Consider the following 23,305-nt stretch of genomic DNA (forward strand, 5'->3'; position numbering starts at 1 on the left):
CCAGCACTTCCTTTCCCTCCTTCCATATCATTTAAAGGGACTACACTCTTCCATTCTCAGCACTCCTGTATCAGTATTGAAGCTCCCACGTATAGCTATGAACTTGCCTATTTCTCTTTTCAGCTGTATCAGTTTCTATTACATGCGTTAAAGGTCTGTTGTGCGATGCATACATATTTAAAATCATTCAGTCTTCCTAGTGGAAAAGTACTTTAATTATTATGCAGTGGCCCTCTTTGAATCTAGTCATAATCTTTTCTCTGAAGTCTACTTCACTGGATATTAATTAGCCATTCACGATTTTTAAAATTAAAGTTTGCATGATTTAACTTTTTCCATCTTTTTACTTTCATCTATGTTGTTCCATTTGAAATTAGTTTCTTATAAGCAGCATAAGTTGATTTTTGTTTGTTTATCCACACTACCAATCCTCATTTTTTATTTTGTATTTATATTTAACATAACTAATAATATATTAGCACTTAAATCTACCACCTTTTTTCTTATTTTCTATTTGTTTTTGTTTGCCTCTTCTTTCCTGGTACTAATTCCTCTGTTTCTTTCCTCTTGCCTTCCTTTGGCTACCTGAACAATTTTAAGGATATAATCTCAATTTATTTGTAGCATTTTTGAGTTGATCTCTTTGCATAGTTTTTGGGTGGCTGCTCTGGGTGTTACAATATGCATATGTGACTTATAAGAGTCTACTGGTATTTTAATATTTCCAGTGAAGTGTGGAAACTTCACTTCCACTCAGATTCCTTTTCCTACCCCACTTTTAAATATTGTTGTCTTCAGAGTCATACAGTGTTATAATTTTTGTTTCAGTGATCAAGTATAATTTATAAATTCATGAGAAAAATTGATATAGCGTATGTACCTATATTACAGCTTCTTTTGTTGTTCCTTCTTCCTTTTTGATGTTCTAGTTTTCTTTCATTTATTATTTCCTTTCTATTTGAAGAAACTACTTTAGCCAATCTTTAACCGCTTTTTTGTTTGTACCAAGAATAGTTGCAGTGGAACTTGCAGTTGCAGTGTTTACTACCCCAAGATAACCTTGCCATGAAATACCTTACTTTTATTATTATTTTTGTGTTGCTCTAGTATGCTGACTTTGGAAACCAAAGACATCATTCTATTTATAACATTCTGTTTTTAGTAGTGGTATTTACATTTACAAAATATGGTAATTCTTGATTGCTGAAAATGTCAAATCCTAGAAAATGTAGCATACCTTGTGTGGTGTTATCATTGTTCTTGAGCAGTTGTTGGCTGAAGATTTACTTGATGAATTTAATTTTTTTGAAATGGATAATTCTGATGACTCAGACAATTCTGATGTTAGTTCTGTTTGGAAATAACTCCAAGAATAGCTTTTTATATTTTATTTACACTTTGAAAATCAGTCAGATTTGCTTCAGCCTCAAAGAGCATGTTTATATAAAATTAAATGAGCGCTGGCAGTGAGCTGCACTTTTCTTTTTTTCTAAATGGGAAAAGGGTTAAGGATAGGTCAGCTAGCAACAAATTATTTGTTTTCCTTCACCTAAGATTGTTTTTATTTGCCCTTCTTTCCTGAGACATAGTTTAATTGGATATAAAATTTGTGGTTGGTAGTTTTTTTTTGTTTTCTGTGTGTGTGTGTGTGTGTGTGTGTGTGTGTATGTGTGTGTGTGTTTCCCACTTGAGCACTTCCTTTTGGTCTCTACTGTCATTTGAATTGGCTTCTCCTTCCCATGATGGTTATTTTTCTCTGACTGATGTAGGGTTTTTCTTTGTCTTTAATTTTCAAATGTTTAGCAATCGTTTCTTGGAATGGATTCTTTAAGTTTATCCTATTTGGGATTTACCCAGTTTCTTGTATCTGAAGGTTTTTGTCTTTTATCAAGTGTGGAGAATTTTCAGGCATTATTTTTTAAAATATTTATTCAGCCTCACTTCCTCTTCTGTCCTTCTGAGACTCTGATGATATGAGAGTTGGATAATTTATTGTTTCACAAGTTTCTGAGGATCTGTTTTTCTCAGTTTATTTTCTCTCTACTTTTCAGTTTTGAATGAATTATCTTATTCTGTCTTCATATTTCCTAATTCTATTCTATTTTATCTCCATTCTATTGTTAAGTCCATCCAAGGAGTTTTTATATTTCTGTTATTGTATTTTTAGTTTTGTATTTTCCACTATTTTTATGTACAACTTTCTTGCAGATTTTTTAATGTTTTCATTTATTTCAAGAGATTTGTAGTTAATTCTTGAAGCATTTTTATGTTGTTGCTTTAAAATCCTCATTAGATAATTTGAAGAACTAATTAACATCAGTATTGGCACCACTTGATTGTCTTTTCATTCAAGGTGTGAAATTTTATGTTCTTGGTGCATGTGATTTCTGACTGTATTCTTGACATTTTGTCTATTAGGTTAGCAAACTCTGGATCCTTTAATTTTAGCTTAAAGTCAGCCTGTTTAGGTCTTGCACATATGTCTTGATGTACTTTTGTGGACTGTGCTTCAAATTTCAGAGTCTTTGTGGTATTATTATGGTCCACTTGGTTTATTAGTGCCACTGAGGTTTCTCTTCATTCTTGCTATTGGTTCCTGAGGGAGTAAAAGGTGTTTCCCCAAGCTAGGCTTGCAAGTATCGCTAGGAGGATGCAGGTGTGGTGGGATCCTTCTGCCAGTGCTTACCCCTAACTCTCAACTACTACCCTGATATCTCTGGGTGGGTAAGGAGATCCTCAGATCATAGGGAAAGCTAAGTTTTCTAGACTGAGTAATTTTCTGTGATTGCATCTCTATTTCCTCTTCAGGCTATCTGTCTCTAATAAGACTTTTCATTCCATTTTCAGAACCTTTTATGTACAGACTACCGTATATATTGCATGTAGTTACCTCAAGAGGTATAGCACTCTTCCTCCCTTGTGCAAGAGTGCTATAGGCCTTTAAGTTACCTAGCACAAATTAGGATGCTTTGGAGAAAGCAGAGAACATTCTGAAATTATCATAAAACTGATGTTGAAAGATGAGTTGACTTGGGTAAAAATAGAATTCAGAAAAATTCCATTTATTTGTATTTACACAACATTAAAATATTCCTTATTTAATCAAATGCACATTGCACTTGTTTTTTCTCACCTGTGTGTGTGTGTGCAGGGGTGGGGGGAAGTGTTGGTGTTAGGTGGAGAAAAAAGAGGAAAGTCACTGTAACTACAACAGCAGAGGATATTTTCATAGAGAAAGGTTTTTTTTTTTAATGTAGAGACCTAGTAGCTCATTAATAATGCATTTCTTTTAAATATTAATATGTTGATTTCAAACACTTAAATAGGGTCTCAAGGCTCACTTATTGTCCTACAAATCGAGATCCTGAACAAAACAGAATGCACTCAATTTGAAATAGATAAATAATTAAATAAGAGATCCAGCTTAATAATTTTATTTGCATTTTTATGATTTGCAAGTATTTTTGTGCACATGCTCATATTTAGTTATGTTAGATAAACATAGGAGACAAGGATTTTTTATAATTAAAAATAAAATTCAAAGAGGTTAGGTGGCATATGCAATATTTCTAAGCCAGTAAATGGCAATGGTAGGTATATACACTTAGGTCCTATTTTAGGCTTGTGGGAAATGATGGGGTTCCATTTCTTAAAGATTGTTTTAAGTCAAAATAGATGACTTACGCCCCTTTTGGACAGAGATAGAAGGGCATGATGTGATTAACGCCATAGGTCTTTTCCTACTTCTCTTAGTTTCTGCATTTAACTTCCTTAGCAATTCATTAAAAGACTGAGGGCTTGCTTGACTTTATTTTTTATATCTAAAGTTAAAAATAAAGCAGGGCAGCCATAAGAGAGGACATTAAAGTGATGGTACTTACTTTTGTTTGCTTATTTTTATTTTCTGATAGAACAAATAGTTTCCTTAGTAGGCAAACAACTTTCTGAGGGTCAGCATAATTGCAGTCAGCATTTATGCCCTTTCTGAGTTGGCAGCTTACTCTGCTGTGAGCCCTGCATAAGATGCCTGGTTCAGTGAGCAAAACTCACATGGTGTCACTTTAAAGATAAAGTCATGTCTCCCAGGATGCATTGTCAACAAGCCTGATGAGATACAGTGTTGGCAATTTGACTCTTTCTTTAGCTGTTCTTTGATTTTCCAGTCCTTTGGGTTATTCTTTACTAATCTGAAGAAATCACAGCTTCTGGCTATTCTGTACTGTTTGAACAGTTAAACAAGCCCGACTGTCAGATTTCCAATACTGAAGGAATCTACAAAATGAGTAAAATGACCTTGGGCATCATTTATAATACCCATTGTAGTCATCTCTAGATTTAAACATGAGGGTTATAGACAGAGTTGCAGATTTAAACATGGGAATTTCTTCTCCTTTTCTTCTTTTGAGAGGACTGACAGGCAAAATTGAAATTTCCTAGACTTTCTTCTTCTTGATTTTGGACCTAGGGAATGAGTATTACTCATTGATGTAAAGAGTAATCTCTTTAATAGAGTAAGACCTCATGACAAAACCCCACAGTGATGTGTCTAGTATTTAGTCCTATATAGTCATGCTATGGGTTATAACATGGTTTCCTTAAACACAGTGACCCAATCTATTTCTTTTATTCTAGAAATAAAGGTCTACTTTGACTGTGTTTCTTTTCTATGAATGCCAGTATTATAGTCAGTTTCTTTCATCAGAAATTGTTAAAGATAGTATCACTTAATCTTGACTGGAGTTTGTATTTATTTTCTTTTTTGAAGGTCAATAAAATATCAAGGCTTTGGAAACTGAGAACATTCTAAGATCAAGATCAACATGTCTTTTCTAAAAATTAATGCTGTAAATAGGAAACATTTGGAAACTTTTTTTGCTTTTCGTTCTTAAATACTTTTCTGTTTTTCTTCCTTAATGTTTAAATTTTAGAGAGTAAATACTGCAGAAGTCGTGACTTACTGAATATAGATGCATGTCCACTATTCTTATTAATATTGATTGCTGATGTAGATTATTGTGGGGGCTGAGAGATTTGTAACATAGCATGTTATTTATTAGCAATTCCAGAATAAGAACTCAACAGAAAATCATTCCAACTAATGATTGTTTGAAGTTCTGGCTCTATAATACATGTGATATTTTAAATTCCTAAATACTCTAAACAATTATGCTTTATGAATTAACCTATTTTCATATAACCCATTTCACATATTATTATTGTACACTTCCTATGAATACTCTTGTCAAAGTACAGTAGACAAAACAAAATTATATCCTCTAAGCAAGATGGATGCTGTAAATGTATGTATGGGCATTTTTATTTCTGGTTATTTCCTAGATACTGTTTGTAATATCTTCTACAAAGAATTTAATTTTAAAATGACATGTTAATATGCTTCTATATGGCATGATTATATATAAAGACATCATTTTACCTACAAAAGGCAGAAAATATTAATTTCTCAAATATGTTAATTGTCTCTTTCAAAATAGGAAGTTTTGATATCTTAAAATATTTATGTATCTGACTATTGTCTTGTCAGTATAACTAATTACTTCACAAAGAATAAGGGGATTTTGATACGCACACTGGTTGTTGTATTTAAATCAATAGAGATTGATAAAAATAGGTAGAACGCTATCTATCTTCTATCTGTCTATCTATCTGATTTAGGAAAACAAAACAAAACAAAACAAAAAGTCATAGCAGTGACAAACACATTGTGTGAAAGGCCCTGCAACTATCTGGGTTGCCTTTCAAGTAACGTCTCTCCATTGAGTTGACTGTGGGTTCTGACTGTGTCCTGATCAGTTGCAATGAACTTACTTCTTTAAATGTAGTTATAATTTAAAATGTATACCTCTAACACCACTAGAAAGTGAAGGAAACCATAAAACTAGTAGCTACAAGGCCATAGAGATCAGCAGAGAAAGTTCTAACACCTTAGTGATTTTTCCTTAATTTTCCTACTCTCTCCCCTCCTGTTTTGTTTTTGTTTTTTGGTTTGTTTGTTTGTTTGTTTCAGTATTCAATCCCATTTTATTCACATGCTCCCATGTTTTTCCTCTCTCCCATCATAGCCTTGCTCCCCAGGGGAAGAATATGTCTTCTTTTATGCTGTCTAGGGAACCAGAGGACAGATCTTGGGCAGGAGGGTGAGAGGGGGAAGAATCTGAATGGGTTAGTGGCAGGAACGAAGTTCTGGTTAAAGAGGAAATGAATGTCACCCACAGTGAGAGGTAGGGAAGGCACTTTTCTCCCATGCAGCCCTGAAGGCCAGGCTGCTTTGGGTAAAAGGGCAAGACTCTGGCATGTGGGCCAATGCCCTGTGGTATTCCTCAGGTAGAGAAGGAGAGAAAGGGAAGTACCATGAAAGATAGTGATACCAACAGAGGTAGGAGAAGGGGGCTTACAACTATTGGGTCCAGCGGAAAACGCCAGCCAGAAATCCAACTACTCACTAAGGAACGGCTTAGGAGTTGGGGTATCCTGGAGCTCCTCTGTGCCCTTCTCCCCATGAGTAAGCTATCAAATGCCTTTAAGGTACCCTGATTTTCTGTAGATCCTACAAAAACAAACCCTCTAATATTACCATTGTGAGGCACACTGAGGTGAGCATTTAAAAGGCTTTTTGGGTAAATGCCCTACTTGATTTAGAGGGAATTTGAAAGGAATTTGGAGGGAGTTTCTTTGGGGACCAGGGCACCTCTCTTATTGGACAGAGGTAGGTACTCACACTTCCCTTCCCCACAAGATTCCTCTCTATCTGTCCTGAAACATCCCTACAGGGCTGGTCTGGGCTGAAGCACAGATCTATCCCCAAGTCCAAGAAGTGGATAAGTTTGTGTGTGGGTTCTATGGGCCCAAGCCCTGCCCACCTAGTATTCTCAGGCTCTAACTAGGGGTGGAGGCAAAATTGGAAGTTTAGGCTTAGGTCTGCATAGAACCAGAGGGTGTTGTGAGGGGAACACTGGGACCACAATCAGAACCCAGGTCCAGATCAGTGTGGGGGACTGTGGCCTCAGGGACTGGTTCCAGTTGGTTCTCTCAAAGACTCTGGAGACAACTTGGAGCCAGACTGTCAGCAGGGCTCTGGGTGTTGGAAGGGAGCTGACACCTATATCTACTTTCACAAAGCCCCACCCCAGAGGCGGTCTGGTGCTACTTGGCCTCTTGTTGATAGATCCAAAGGAGTTGGAGACCCGTTTGCTGGTAGCTCAAGATCATGTTAGCATGGCCTCCATGTTCCTTAGCCATGAGCTTCCACTGGGCCAGGGCCCTAGAAGCCCCCAAGGCTGGCCAGGAGTCCAATAAAATCTAGCTATACCAGCAGAAAGGAGGCAAGGCTGGAAGTGCCTGCTAGCATTGACCCAGCCAACTGCCCAGTGCCAGACCCTCCAGGAAGAAATCAGCACAAGCCACTAGCACCGTAGCACCCAGCAGGGCTGTGCCCAGAACTATGAATGGACATGGCCACTGAAGCATAAGCAGGGCTCCCAGCAGTTCCAGCCCCACCACCACCCGCTGCCAGCACCCAGTGAAAGTGGTTGGTAGATGGACTCAGTGCCCAGCAGAGTCCCAGCATCCAGGTTCAGACCTAGAAGGAGACCAATCAGGAAGAGCCCAACACTGCAAATCAACATGGTGACCAGGCTGCAGAAGAGTCCAATGCCCAGTGTGATGCCTGTGCTCACCTCCAATCTCAGCTGTATCTCCAGCACCTGCTCCTTGTGAAAGAGCAGGAAGATCACCAGAGCTCCAGACAGCAGGACTGAGAGAAACATCACCGCCTTGAAGCAGTGGTGGCCATAGCTGCAGGAGATGATTCCAAAGCAGCAGCAGCAAAGGGCACACACCAGGGCGGGTGACAGTTCAGGATTGTCCTGGGGTTCCAAAATGTATCTTGGGTCTGGAAGCTCTGGGAGTTGTTGATTAAGGGATCTGGGAGAAGATGCCACAGCCAGAGACAGCAAGGCTTTCTCCATGGCTGAAGAGAAAGTGGTCACAGACAGTGTCAGCTCCTCTCATTCATCGTGAATGTGTTGAGGGTGTTGGGAAACCACCCTGCCAGGGCTGAGAAGAGGAGGGGGTGGAAGTGCTCCCTAGACTCCGAGCTGCATCCCCACCTGGAGGTCCTAGGCAGCTGGGGGGCGGTTGGTAGAAGACATTTCCAGGACCACTATGTTTGCGGCCTCCTAAACTCTTGCAAGTCATAGCCCAAACCCTGTGAGCTAAATAGGCCTCCTGTTATTTTTGCAGCTCCTTTCCAGAGGAACACATTTCAAGTCTCCAAGTATTTGTTTCCTCAACTTTAAAATAGAGATAAGAGAACCTACCTCACGGGGTAGATGAGAGGACGAAATAAGTTAAAGTATGTAAAGGCACTTGGCATACTAAATACTAATCCTGGCATACTGGAAGGGCTTAGCAAAATTACTTAGTTGGCATTATTATACAATTTGCAAGACTCTGCTCCCAATTTTAGACTCTCAAAAGTCTAAAACTCAGCTAGCATGAGGCACTCTTGGTATAGCTTATACTTTGTAAACTGGCTTATCTAAGCTGAATTTTCCTTGAATCTAAACATGTCAGTTGTACTCTTAACCTCATCTGTTGGGATGAGGTTGTCTTGGATCTGAGACCAATGGTTACTATACCTTCTTCGTGAATAATGTTTTATTAAATTCTACCTGACACTATATGTTGCCCAGGTTAGTCCTCCAGTAATAATAGCACTACGGGAACAGAGATCCCATTGTGAGTGGGGCTTACAGCCAGATTGCAAACTGCACCTTCCCCCTCATGCTTCTGCTTTAGCAGAGTCTGGGCTTCTCCTTGTTTAACAAATTTCAGAACTGCCTGGAATCCTGAGCTACATGACCTCTAAGAGATCTTCCTACCAATCTCTGACCAATCTGAAACATTTTCAAGAAACCCAGGACTTTTAGAAAGCTGTATTTTTGGATCTACCAATAGAGAGAATGTTTTCAAAGTGGTCTCTGCTTGGTTGACCACCATTTCCAAAATTTCCTTTTGGTTAATATTTTCCCAAATGAGACAAAGCTGTTTGTGCATTCTCCGAGTCATCCATGTCTAACTTCACATAATTGATGTTCTGAGCTTTGTGAGGAGTTTATGAAAATCCGAAGGTTTATTTTTAGTAGTCCTATAATCATGAAGTGTTGCTTAATGTGTTTTTTCTTTTTTTGCTCAAAAGATAATGATGCTTCATTTATTCTTTACCAATAGGTGGATTCTTCTCATTATTAATTTCTATATGGTGTTATCTGTACCCTCTAGTGCTGCGGTAAAAGTATACAACATTCCTAAAAAGGGACCGCATTTCAATAAAAACACAGTGTAGCTAATTATCGTGATTTTGATTTAAATAAATGAATTAATGATTTTGATCTACCTGTAGGTCTGTGCCCTATGACCATACAAGTTTGAATCACTGAAACAGTGAAATAGTGGACATTTTTAATCACTCACCACAATGCTTGGCACTTTAAAATATTGAAGCAATGGAAGAAAGATTTAAGGTACATGTCAATTGATAAATGCTTTGGCTTATGTGAATTATGCACAGCACAGACTGATCCATGTTTTTTAGAAAGTGTTCATCTTTCACATTGAAGTGCTTTTAAAGTTTGGAAATATTCCATGAATTGTAATAATTTTGTACATTTTTACAATACCAGAGCTAAATTTGATGTTTTAATCATTTTAATTAAAAAAAATCTACTTCAACCTAGATTGATACATCTGACATACTATAATAATTCATCTGTAGTAGTTATGGAATTATACTTAGAATAGCCTGCTCTCTTTATTTATACTTTTCTCCTGCATGCATAAAATATGAAGCAAATTATGCAGTTTTGCTTCTAGTATTATTTTCATTGAAGAAGTCTCAACATGCTCGTTAATAGCAAGGCTGAAATCACTGTGTTGGTACAGTTCTGTAGTGTCTTGTTTTACTTAACTATAAGTCATTAAAGTTTGTGAACAGCGAATTTTAACTTCAAGTGCATTTTACCAGATGCATAACAAGACAAAACAGAATGTCCTATGGTGATTTGATTCACTATAAATCCTACTTAATTTAGTGTAAATTCTTTAACCCTACAATATTTTCAAATGTCAGACATATATGAAAATGTAAAATCATTCTTTAACGTTAAGCATACATTCCAACAGTTCGGTCTACTTTAAAAAAATTGAAGTATATTATTTCTTTGCTTTATACAACTTTTCCTGGTTTTAGAATCAAACTAACGGTTTCATTTTCAAATCTGAAGATACTCTTTAGGTATGTAGGACTGTTCTATAATAACATTTACTTAATAGAGCTGTTTTTATTAAATGAAATAAATTAATATTCTATAACTTTTCTCAATGCACTGTTTAAATTTTGTTTGTCCATTTGCTTCATACAATCAATTAAACAAAGGGACATAGATTTCCCTCATTTCCAGATGCTTTTGAGGTACTTACACAGCAAAATATTTAACAGATCAAAGTATTTAGAACTTAGTAGAAAAACAAAGAGATGTGATTCTTATCTAAATTCAAAATTTTAATAAGAAGAATGACTGTTTAATCCATATCCTTGAATCTTCCTCAAGCTTAATTCTACTGTCAATTTATTTTCCATTCAGCCCATCTTCTTAAATATTTGTTTAAGCCTTCATCACACAAAAATTCAAAGGAAGATGTATGCAAGTGTTCATTCCCTTATTTTTTTTAACATCTATAATTAGAACTATAAGGTGGGAGAGGGACTGATGTTGATTAACTGTAATAATAAGAAAATTAGGCAAGGTCCTTATTATCACTTTTGTCACAGCAATTTTTTAGTTTATAATATGGAACATGTTAAATTATATGTTCCCAAAATGTCCTTGAAAGACTAAAATAAATTCTGTGCTTGTTTAAAGATTCATTTTAAAAGAGCAGAGGGCATGAAGTTGCAGACCAAAAACTGAGATTCTAAAAACTGTTGTATCATTACCAGACAATCTTGACCATTTGCATGTCCCTGAGGTTAAAGATTGAAATTAACAAATTTCCAGAAAATCCGGCCTCTGAGGCTTTGGACCACTGGGTACACCCTAGAGGAACACACAGGCTTTTCTCTTTTTAAGTTTATTTCATGACTCCTCACAGTTCAGCAGTGGTCTGATTTTAAGTGTCATCTGAGTTACTAGGAATGGGAATCCTAAAAATGCCTACTATGTGGTCTTAATTTCAAGTTCCGGCCTCAGCATCAGCCTCTGTACTTAAACATTAGGAAAGAAAACGAAATTGGCTGAATGCCTGCTAGACATTACATGAAAATGTAAAATCATTCTTTAACATTAAGCATACATTCCAACAGTTCGGTCTACTTTAAAAAAATTGAAGTATATTATTTCTTTGCTTTATACAACTTTTCCTGGTTTTAGAATCAAACTAATGGTTTCATTTTCAAATCTGAAGATACTCTTTAGGTATGTAGGACTGTTCTATAATAACATTTACTTAATAGAGCATCTTTAGTTTTAACTCAAATAACAGCCCTGTGAGGGTGGTGAGTATTCTTATTTCACAGATGAGGAAAGAGAATCTTAATGTAAACACCTAGCCCAAGGTCACAGAGAGGGTAAGTGATAGAATTAGGATTATAAAGTCAAAATAATTGGCTCTAAAGTTAATTCTAAATTTCCCTGAGCACCAATGGGAAAAAATAAAACTTCCTATTAATACCATAAGCAGAAACATATAATATTCTTCATGAAAAGGGTCAGTAGGATGTGGCAGTTAGGAGCACAGATTATAAGCATGGAAGCAGATTATTCCATGCTTCTGGGTTCGCCTTCTAGCACTGCCACTTTTAAGCCATGGGACCTTGACCAAATTACTCAACCTCTCTAGACTCAATTTTCCTTTAGGTAAAATAATAATAACAGCACCACAAAGAGTGTTGTGGGGAATAAATAATCAGAACTTGGCACATAGTAAGTGATAGCTATTATTATTATTATTATTATTAACTAAAAGAACCTTTGAAGGTCATCTTATTTAATCCCTTCTTTTTCTAAGTAAGAGGCTGAGATCCTAAGAAGTAGAATACTTGTCCAGGGTTACAAAGCAAGATAGAAATAGCAACCAGATTTCCTAATATCCAATCTAATGTTACACTTGTAAGCAAAAACAACACTTGCAAGATAATGAATGCTAATGCTGTATTTAGAATTTATTTGTATCATTTTACAAATCCCTAAGCCTTTTCTACAATCTGCCTATTCCTACCGAGAAATAATATCACCTAATTATAAATTTTTATGGATATTGATAAAAGGAATGAATCAACAAATTATGAACACACTGTTACATTTTATAAATCCATAAAACCTTAAAGATAGCCTCTTTTATGTACAAATAATATACTACATAGAAAGTGAATGAAAAATAATGGTACAAATAGTTTTACTTACGTAATAGAGATGCCTTTTTTGAGCTAAATACTTTAAGACTTCCTGAATATTTGTCAAAAGTAATGATGTGGAGCAGAGTTGCTGTTCTCTCCTGTTGTCTTAAATGGGTTGGCTTCCTCTGCATTGCATATTTTTTTCTAAAAGAGAAGAGAGCACAGTGATTAATGCACATATATTTTATGTTGTTAAACCTTCAAAAATGATAAAACCCTATTTTCACAACAGATTAGAAATATTTTGCTTCTGGAAAAATGTTGATGAACTACATAAATAGAAAAATCAAAAGTGGCTGTAAATGATGAATGCTTCACTTTACCTGAGAAGTTGTTTTTCTCTGATGGCCAGAAAAAAAAAAAAGCAGAAAACTCGTCTTTTTGATTTGTAGAAACTTAGATAAAAATAGTTTCTAGACTTTCTTTCAAATTAATATTCAACACACAAGTTACTGAGCACTTACATGCAAGGCAACTAGTTACTGGGGACACTGAAATTGATAAGGCAGATCTGACCATCAAGGTCATTATAATGACTAGTTATATTTTTTGTCCTACCATGTTGCTAACTTACAAATCCAAACTATAATTATGTACTAGCATCAAAAAATTTAATAAGTAGAATGAAGACAATGTCAGAGCTTATATACACATTAAATGGTCTCCCCTTACTACCATACTCTGATTACATTAAATAGTATCAGAGGTATGGTTAATTTTCACTCAAAAATACCATTGTAATTTTCTTTATTTGTGTAATTAAACTAGAAGATCTGCAGCACATTAAAACAGAGCTGAAATAAGATTGCTTAAATGACAGCATTTTGCTTTGGGGCAAATAAAACATTTCTGGAAAATTCATTATCTCTTAAGTAGGCACTGTTCACAGATTGTAAAAATGCTTATTTATTTCAATAATAAGATTGGATCTTACATGCTTATTTATCAAATGCAATATCTTAATATTCTTGACTTACATTTTTAGAGTAAAGGATTTACCAACTAGTTTGCTTTATAATCAGATTTTATGGTGCAAGTTTCCTCTGATAATTTCTAAGGATAATTTGTTGTCATCAGAAGATAATGTATACATGATACTAACTGGTATTGAATCTTTAAATAATACAGCACTAATAATTTTACTGAAGATTTTTCTGTGATATAATCCTGGGATAGTTTAAGGTTTATGGCCATACACACAAAGCTATACATGAAATATTTCCAAATAATAACTGTACTTAAGTTTTATCCATGCTTTTATTATTCTTGTTTCTTGGACTTTTCAGCCGAAGTCTACCAAAGAGACAGAGTATATCTGTAAGGAATCTTCTCAGTATGATATATGTTAAAATTAAGGGGAGAACAGCTCTTCCACATGGGAAGTCTGGTACATTGGAAGTGCAGAAACGGAGCTCAAGGAAGAGGTATAAGATGAAAGTGACAAGAGAAGAAGACCAGAGCTCTGTGAGATAATTCGTGTGTAACATAGGCCTAGTTAAAAATCTAAGCAAAACTGATCACTCAATGTCAATGAAGCTGTGCAGACAAAAAAAAACTGCTTAAGATAGGGATGATCCACAGTGTGGCAGAGGCAAAGAAGAAAAGATAACACAGAAAGAATCATGGGATTATGGAAGAACAGAGAGGCTTGAGTAATTAAGGCAGAATTGAGGGGAAATGAAGTCATTTAGTATTGATCATGTATTCACATAATTTGATAAAATTATAAAGAATTAAATATAGATTTGACATATCTTTTTGGTTATGATTTTAGTGTGCTATTTTTCTACAAGACGTTGACATGACAGAAAGACATTCAGTTATTCATTATTTCAACCAACAGATATTTATGGAGCAGGCTCCTTGTAAAATAAAACATTGTTTAAGCCATGTTAGGGCAAAATTAAAAAGCTAAAGATGAATACTCTCAAATTAACATAAAAAGGGTGGGGATTGTTGGAGTCAAGAATTGATGGGATCATGGCCACGCATAAAGAAATGACAACATTTCCAGGGAATCTGAAAAACAGTGACTCAGGGTGTTCAAGACAGCTGGAGTCTCTATGCTCACATAAGATCTACTATAATAGTGTATTAGAGCTGTTATCACAGGTGTGAATTCAATGAGCAGTAATCAATTGTATAGGACACATCCCTACAAACCATTGTGTAATTGTGTGAACAACAGCTCTAAGAATGCAAAAGGAGAGATCATTTCTGCCTAAGAAAACCAGATAAGGTGTGAGGAAGGGTTGAACATGGGATCCTGGCCATAGGAATGGAAAGTATTCCAGCAGTAATAAACTGGAGGAAGAGCAATAACTCAGGAGTATAGAGGGTTCAGCAAACCATAAGATAAATATACTACCAGAAGCACAGACTTTGTTGAGAGAATTGGTGGATCAGAGAACTGAAGAAAGACTCAGTACAGAGGGCAGTACAATTGCAGAGAGTCTTAGTGCCTAGAAAAGGATTGATGCTGTAACAGTCTGATGAGCAAGATAAAATAGTGCCTAGAAAAGGATTGATGCTGTAACAGTCTGATGAGCAAGATAAATCAGAATCAAAAGCTGTTTAGGGAAATTTATCCCACCACATGTTGAAAACAAGAAGGGAAAAATTCATGGTAAAGTACTTTCATCATAAATTTTATACCCTGAAAACAAAACCTCAAAACTGGATTGATTTTTATGAGTGGTGAAATGTTCATAGGAAATTATGTGAGTATTTGCAAGGATAGTTGGGAAGAAATGAAACTGTGTGTTAATAAGCGATTTCTTAATTAAGTAGGAAGTGAGCTGAAGGAAGGACTCATAAGAAAATGAAAACAATAATGATGGTTTCTTTTTACTAATTGGGCCAAAATGGCAACCTTACAAAAAAACCTAAGTGTTGGGTATTACTTTTCCCTCAAAAATTATGGATTCTTTTGTTCATCCCATCTAACTTAAAGGTCTATTCTTCCTTTAATCTGACTAGTAAAATGTAATTTTAAGAAGAGAAAAATGTAGAAATGGTTTACCTATGAGCATTCTTAACAATGGAAGTTATTGCCAGATCATTTGGTAATCTTTTTACATTTAATACGCCTCTTCACATTTGGCAGTTTTCTGTGCAACAGTGGAAATAATGGATAAGGGGTGATTTTCTTGGCTAGGAAATAGGGAATGCAAAATGAATGAAAATCTTGAACTCAGGCATACACTTAAGATGCTGGTTATGACTACATATTTCAAAAAGCTGTTACTATCACACAGAATCCTCAGAACCAAGAAGTGATTTAGCCTCAAAGTTTATTTTTAACAAAGTTTATTTTAAATTGCCAATTTTTCTTCTTCATAATTCTTAGATTTTTTTAGAACACATCCAAGAAACAAGTATTACGAGAATTTCTCAATTCTGAAACTTAGCAAATGTAGTTAATAGCATTTTTTACACTCAAGAGAACATCAAAATCCAAACTTAAGACTTGGTGTCTTCCTGGATTCTTAGATTCTAGTGTTCATGCATGCATTAGTATGCTCGGACTGTTGTAGCAAAGTATCACAATTGAGTGGCTTAAACAACAGAAATTTATTTTCTCACCGTTCTAGAGAATAGAATTTCAAGATCAAACTGTCAGCAGGGTTGGTTCCTTCTGAGTCCTGTGAGAAAGAATCTATGCCATGCCTCTTCTGCTGGTTTGCTGTCAATCTGTGGTGCTCCTTGGTTTTATGGGAGCATCAACTCGATCCCTTCCATCATCTTCACATGGTGTTCTCCTCATGTATGTGTCTGTGTCAACATTTCTCCTTTTCATAAGGACATGATGAGTTATATTGGATTGGGGCATACCCTACTCAGTATGATTTCATCTTAACTAATTACGTCTGCAGTGATCCTGTTTCCCAACAGGGTGACATTCTGAAGTACTAGGAGTTGGGACTTCAACATATGCATTTAGGAGAACACAATTCAACCCATAACAGTATGTATAAATAGATGGATATGGACATTCTTGGAGTCAACCTGCAGATCATCTACTCATTTGAGATCATTTGTCTCTCATAGTTACCCAGAGAAATTAAAGACAGGGCAGTCTTCATCAGAAGAGGGATTGGTTTCCACAAGTACCCAAGCACTACTATTGGGGATCACCTCTTAACTGACTCCCCTAATATCAACTCTTACCCTAACCCCAATTCTCTAATGTATGCTTTACCTGAGTCACCCAGGTAAATGCCACATTTATATTACCCTATTCCCTAATAACTTTCAGTGGCTTCTTGTTACCTGCAAGGTAAAATGCAAGTTCCTAAGTATGCCATTTAGTCTTCCATCCACCAAAGCATCCCTGCCATTTAATACTGTCAACTGTCGCATGTACAAATCCGAAGTTCCATCTGAATTCAGGTACTCACTGTCTTCTGAACACACCAGAAACTTTCTTATTTTTGCACCTTTGTTTATATCTATTTTTATTGGCATAAGAAATCCTATTTCTTTTATGTGGCCTATAAACCTGACTGAAATGCCACCTCCTCCATGACACCATCACTATTCACAAGTTATTCCTGCCTCTCATCCCTATAGCATTCATTCCTATAGCAATTGCCCATTTCTATAGCAATCTTGTAAGTTATTTTGTACTCATTTCTCTTTGCATTGCTAGATTTCTAAAACATGTTTATGTTTTACCTTCCTAGCTAGCCTGTAAACATCTTGGGAGTAACTAATTCTGTTATTCATAGTGTAATACTGGTCCTCAGATGTTATTGATATAATTAGTATTGATTCATTGTACTTTTTTTTTTAACCAGTGAAGTGTTTTGTAGCTGTGTTTTTATGTCATTTAAATTATTGAGCATCCATAGTTAGTTGTTACATCTCTAGTTCACAGAGTTTGACATTATCTCATATATAGTTGGGGGTCAAGGGATTTGGATTCATCTCATTGAACTAGTTTATCCAGTCCTCACTTACTTACCTTACCTATAAAATTAGGAAGTAACACTAATTTAGTTCTAAGGTTACTCTCAGATCTAAAATTCCACAGTTTAAAAGTCTATACATTATATTTTTAAAAATGTAATCTCTATGTAAAGTTAATCGGGCATGACAAGTTTGTATACAGATACATGGATGGCTGTAATTGATTAAGTGTTGTTGCTTTTTTGTTAGTGCTGACTGCCAGTTTAGTGACCCTCAATTATTTGTTTGGTTTTATAATCCATTCTCTAGCTACATTGTAAATAGTTTTGAAGTGATCTATTGAAAATGAAAACTAAAAAGTAATTTGAAGGCAATTCCTGTAATGTTACATAAGAAACTACTCCTAGCAGTGATTAGCTACAGGGAGCAGAATCAGGGAAATTAGGGGTAGTGGAATTTTTCAATTTAATATTTTTTAACAGAATATATATTACTTTCAAAATTAAAAAATAATAATTAGCCAATTTGGAGCCAATGCCTTTTTTTTTTTAAGGAAAATACATCAGGCTGGTGAAAATCAATAATAAAAATAAATATAAATATCTTCTTCCTCCTTCATATGGAGTCTTAGATGCAAAGTGTCAAATCTAAAAGTGTCTGTGAAATACATAGATAGCTGTATTCATGTCCTTTCATATTCGGATATGCAAAGTGGTTCCTCATGGTGCTCACTTCAGTAGCACATACACTAAAATTATAATAATACCCAGATTAGTATGGCCCTTGTGAAAGGATGACACACAAATTTGTAAAGCATTCCATATTACCATATTTTACCCCCCCAAATTACAAAGTGACACAAGGAAACATTTGGAGGTGCTGAATATGTTTATTACTTAGACTGTGGTGATGTTATTATGAGTATTTGCATATATTCAAATTCATAAAATTGTGAGCGATAAATATATGCAACTTTTTGTATTTCAATTATGCCTCAGTAAAGCTGTAAATGTAAAAATGTCCTTCCTCAGGCCGGGCATGATGGCCTGTAATCCCAGCACTTTGGGAGGCCGAGACGGGTGGATCACCTGAGGTCAGGAGTTCGAGACCAGACTGGTTAACATGGTGAAACCCCCTTTCTACTAAAAACAATACAAAAAAATAGCCAGGCATGGTGGCACGTGCCTGTAATCCCAGCTACTTGGGAGGCTGAGGCAGGAGAATCACTTGAACCCAGGAGGCAGAGGTTGTAGTGAGCTGAGATTGCGCCATTGCACTCCACCTTGGGCAACAAAAGCAAAACTCTGTCTCAAAAATAAATAAATAAATAAAAGTGCTTCCTCGTGATAATTAGTGAAGAGACTAGTGTTTTGAACATGAAGAAAAAGTAAAATAAATACGTAACCTAAGAGAAGCAAAATAATATGTGGTACTTGCTATCTGAATTGACTAAATTACAAGTACATAAGCACTGTATGTGATTCTAAATTTTCTGGAGTATCAGATTAAGAAGAGTTTCTTGGCTATATCCTTTTAATTGCATAGTAAAAAAGCATCTAAATAATTTTACAGAGAAAAACTATCTTGACATTGACTTAAAGATAAAACCCACTTTGTTAGTTCTTCTGTAAGGGATATTGGGACACAGAACAGACCAGGTCTTCAACTACAGTTTTGAAAAAGATGCACTTTGTTCAAGGGACATTTCTTTTACTGAGGCTCTAACAATACTGAGAGCATAATACTCTATTTTAACACAGGGGACTGACTTCTTCTTGCAGAGAACGAATAACAAGGCCTAGGCCCTTTGCTTTCTGATGATCCAATTTTGTCAGGGTTTAACGGGAAGAACTGAAATTTCTGGCTCATTACTGTTTCCATCAAATTGCCTTACAACACTCTTAAATGTATAATTTTAAAGTGAGTTTAGTATGTGAGACCAAGAGAGGGAGGAACCTAGTAGGTAGGTATGCCTTCTTGTGGAGTTCTCATTGAGAATCAGCCTCTGTTACAATACAAGTAAACCAGAAAGGTAATGGACAAGTTCAAGAAAAGTTAGTTCACTGACGAGACAGTGAAAACAAGTGGATCTGGAGCTGAGGAACAGAACTCTAGTCCCAGGGCCAAGATAGCATGAAGGTGGGTATAAGAAGTTACCCAGTTCTCCTTTCTGCAGCAAAATTGGTACCCAGCAGCTTACCAAAATACTGGGGAAGAAGTTAAGACAGACATTGGAAGTGCACATCAGTTCAACCTGTTAGAACTTCAACTTGTGGGATTTTCAAGTGGTTGAAAGACCAAGACCAGGTTTCATCACAGTTTGTTATAGGATCCCCATCCTGGTCTTCATGAACTAGGCTCTATTGGCCACTGCAGATAACTGCACACTGCTTCCTTAAACAGGAGTGTTGATTATCACCTTTCTAAGGCAAAGGCATTTCAAATGACAGGAAAATATGACCTCTTTTTATTTTTGTTGGTAAAGCCCTCTTTGCACCAGATTCTGAGTGCAGAGATTAACCAAGTTGTTCTTCACTTGTATTCTTCTATCATCTTGTCCAACAGATACTCAGTCCAAGAACTATCACCTCTGGCTTAAGGGAACTGTTTTTTTTTTTTTTTTAATAAACACAACTCATTATTTCTACGAATGTCAATGTGGAGAATGAAGGAAACCGACATTTATTAAACTTCACTTATGAATCAGATATGCTGCCAACCAGTAATTTTACTAATTTGTTCATGATCTTATGCTTAGAACTTGAATCAAATCCAGGTCCATTTAATGCCAAAACATTTATTTCCACCGAGTATTACTGCCCGATACAAAAATTAAAGTAATTTTCTCTGACCCTATATGTATTTCAGGCATTTCTTGACCCAATACTTACAACATAAGTGCTATGTGCTCAAATTTACCTTCTATGTAACTCCAGACTTAAGGATCTTTCCACTAGAGTCCTGTGTATTCAGATGCAGACAAATGGTCAAGTTCACTGGCTATAGTTTATATAAAAATTATATAATTTTTATAGTAGGTGTTTGCTTCATACAGTAGGTTCTAACTTCCAAGGATGACCCTGTGCCAGAGTTCTCATATTCAACAAAATGGCTAAGAGCTTTTCCAGGATCCAGGACTGGTGCTGGTTCCTTTCCTGAAACCTCAGGTAAATGGCCATCCTAGGGATGTGAGTTTGTATCAGAGTTTAAGATAAAAGACTAGATTTATTGAGTTATGAAGCCCAAAGGCACTTCTGGACATTCATATACACACGTTCACACATACACACACCATTCTGCCTTCCCCAGCCATATGCATACTTACCTAGGAAATTTGTGCACAAAAGCTTGTCTAGGAAAAAACAACTCTTTCATAGACAAACAATTTTTAAAAACTGGCAGACAATTAATGCCAAAATCCTGTTTGAAAAAAATGTGAAAGAAAGCAACAAATTTGTCAATAGATGAGCATTTATAAGAAAAACGTTGCTGCAGTCCAGATATGAAAGCTGTCACCTAAGGTTTTACTATGCATTGAAAATTGTAATAAGGCTTTTACTACTATGAAGGAAGACCATGAATCATAAGTGCAAGAACTGAAGACAGTGGGAGGAAATAGAATTTCAATTGGCAGAATTCAGTGAAGTGGAAGAAACAAACTAAAACCACAAACAAGACAAACTAAAATCACAGAAATATAAAAGAATTACACAGAGGAGACTCATGAGAATAGACACTGAAGAAAACACAGCAAAGAGATAGAAGATATAAATGAGGTAAGACAAGAAATCAAAATTAAAATGGATTATATGTAGAATTAGGGAAGAATGATAGTTACATAAACCAGACAAGGCAGAAGCTCTATATTCATAATTAGAGTCCATGAAAAACAAAACCAAAACTAATAGAACAGAACAAATATTTGAAAATATAATTTGAGGGGAAAAATGTTAAAAACAGAAAAGAATAACCATATCTATTGAAAGCATATATTATGTAGCAGTAAAAACTCAGTCAATGCTGAGACATATCTTTCTGCTACGTACTCAGGATATATGTACTTAAGACATATTCTAGTAAATTGATACGAAACACATTTTTTAAATGGCCACCCAAAAACATCGTATTATTTACAGGAGGAAAAAAACTCAGGCTGGCCTTTGATTTCTCCTTGTTTGTATTCAGCCCTAGATGTTAGTGGAACAATACCTCTGAAATACTCAAGGAAACAAAGTTTAAGCCGGGTATTTCATGTCCAGCCAAGATATTTGTTAAGTATAAAGCCACAAACAATATAGAATGTGCCACAACTCAAGAAATACTGCTCACGTAGCAGAGACTCAACTTCAGCCAATCAAGGATGACAGGGAAAACTTTAGCAAATGGCTGGTGATAAGCACTTAATATACTTAGTAGAACAACGACTAAAGGAAATGTGTGGATTAGATGAAAAAGTCCAAAATAAATTGTGTATGTCCTGACAATTAAAAATATACAAATAACAAAAAATTGGGGGAGTAATGCAGGAGGAATTTTAGTGATTTCTCAAAAAAAAAACAAACAAACATGTAACTACCATATGTAGAAACCTATAGGTATAATATTGACTGCATCATCTGTAACAGTGTGGAGTCAAAGTATATTACCTAAAACAGATAAATTAAGTAATAGAATTATAACAGTATGGTTGTATCACTTAACAGTACAAAACAGTAAATAAACATTATTTTTAAAAATCATACACAATTACTAAATAGCTAAAAATAGCAATGTTTGACAATTTGGCATGGCAACACTGAACTTTAAAATTGTACATCTAAAACTTGCATAGCCCTTTAAATAGAATAATGAGGTGAATATATATTTTTCTCCCAAGAAGATACTCTTAAAATAACTTATGGCAAAACATAACCATAAAATAAATATCATACTCCTCCTTGTACTTATTTTCTAGAAAATTTATTATGTCGAATGAAAGTATGGCCAAGTTGAAAATTATAAGCCTAAAGAAAATAATAGTACAATAATATCTACTGACTTTTGGTAGATAATATTACTTGAGTGGCTGTAGAATCAGTTTCTTTTCCTTGGCTCTGAATGCTGGATGAAGAATGAAGGAAGCATTGTCCCTTAGCAGGAAGTGGGAGTACCCCCCGTAGGTTGACAGGGAAGTCTTCTCTCTCAAGGTGTGGCTGTGAGGCTCTCCCATCACTGACATTGGTATTTAGGGGAACTTCTGGCTCTTTCATCTCAAGGGAGCAAAAATATGTTACAACATTTAACATGGGATACAACATATTTGGGGGTCCTAGACACCTTTGAGAATCTGACGAAAGCAGTAGGATCTTTCTCCAGAAAAAAATGTACATGTCACATATTGCCTATAATCCTATGGGACTCACAGAACCCCCAGAAGCTCATCCAAAGAGACTCTCAAAATGTACGGACTCCAGGTTAAAGACCCTGGTTTTAAAAGTTCTTTGGACTTTGGTCAGAATTTTCAGTGTTGAGCTTGCTGGTCGGAAATATAGGTGTTACTGCATGCTCTTATGGAAGGAAGGCTGCTAAAATAACATTCCCAATCCACCTAAGGTGTCTTTCTTATTTATTCTGGTATGAGTGACAGTCCTCAAAGTCTGGTCGCCAGACCGCCTGACTTAGAAATACCTGGATTCCTGTTAAAAATGGAGGTGGATTTGTTTGTTTCTAAACCACACACTAATCTAGAAAAGGCAGATGCATCTGCAACAGCAAAGCTTCCCCTGCTTCTCCAAACTCTATGTAGAACAGCAACAAATAAACAACCCCACCCTTAGTCTCACTGCCTTCTAAAATGAAACATTCCAGAGCTGCTGCAATAGGTTGCCAAGGGGAATAATTAATCATTATAAATCCAAAAGTGCAAAAGTATTTTTGTTGTGT

At 35.7% G+C, this 23,305-nt stretch overlaps 1 protein-coding gene and 1 non-coding gene across 11 annotated transcripts in view; both read left to right on the top strand.

The window, feature by feature from the left end:
* Positions 1 to 23,305, top strand: part of MAGI2 (membrane associated guanylate kinase, WW and PDZ domain containing 2) — a 1,470,566-nt gene that overhangs the window by 81,438 nt on the left and 1,365,823 nt on the right. The gene's annotated exons all lie outside the window — the stretch shown is intronic.
* On the top strand, positions 18,108 to 18,211 carry LOC129485528 (U6 spliceosomal RNA). Its single transcript, XR_008658675.1, has one exon. It is a non-coding gene; the product is annotated as a U6 spliceosomal RNA (small nuclear RNA).

Source organism: Symphalangus syndactylus, chromosome 6, assembly GCF_028878055.3.
Source record: "Symphalangus syndactylus isolate Jambi chromosome 6, NHGRI_mSymSyn1-v2.1_pri, whole genome shotgun sequence".
In the NCBI taxonomy this organism is placed as follows: Eukaryota; Metazoa; Chordata; class Mammalia; order Primates; family Hylobatidae; genus Symphalangus; species Symphalangus syndactylus.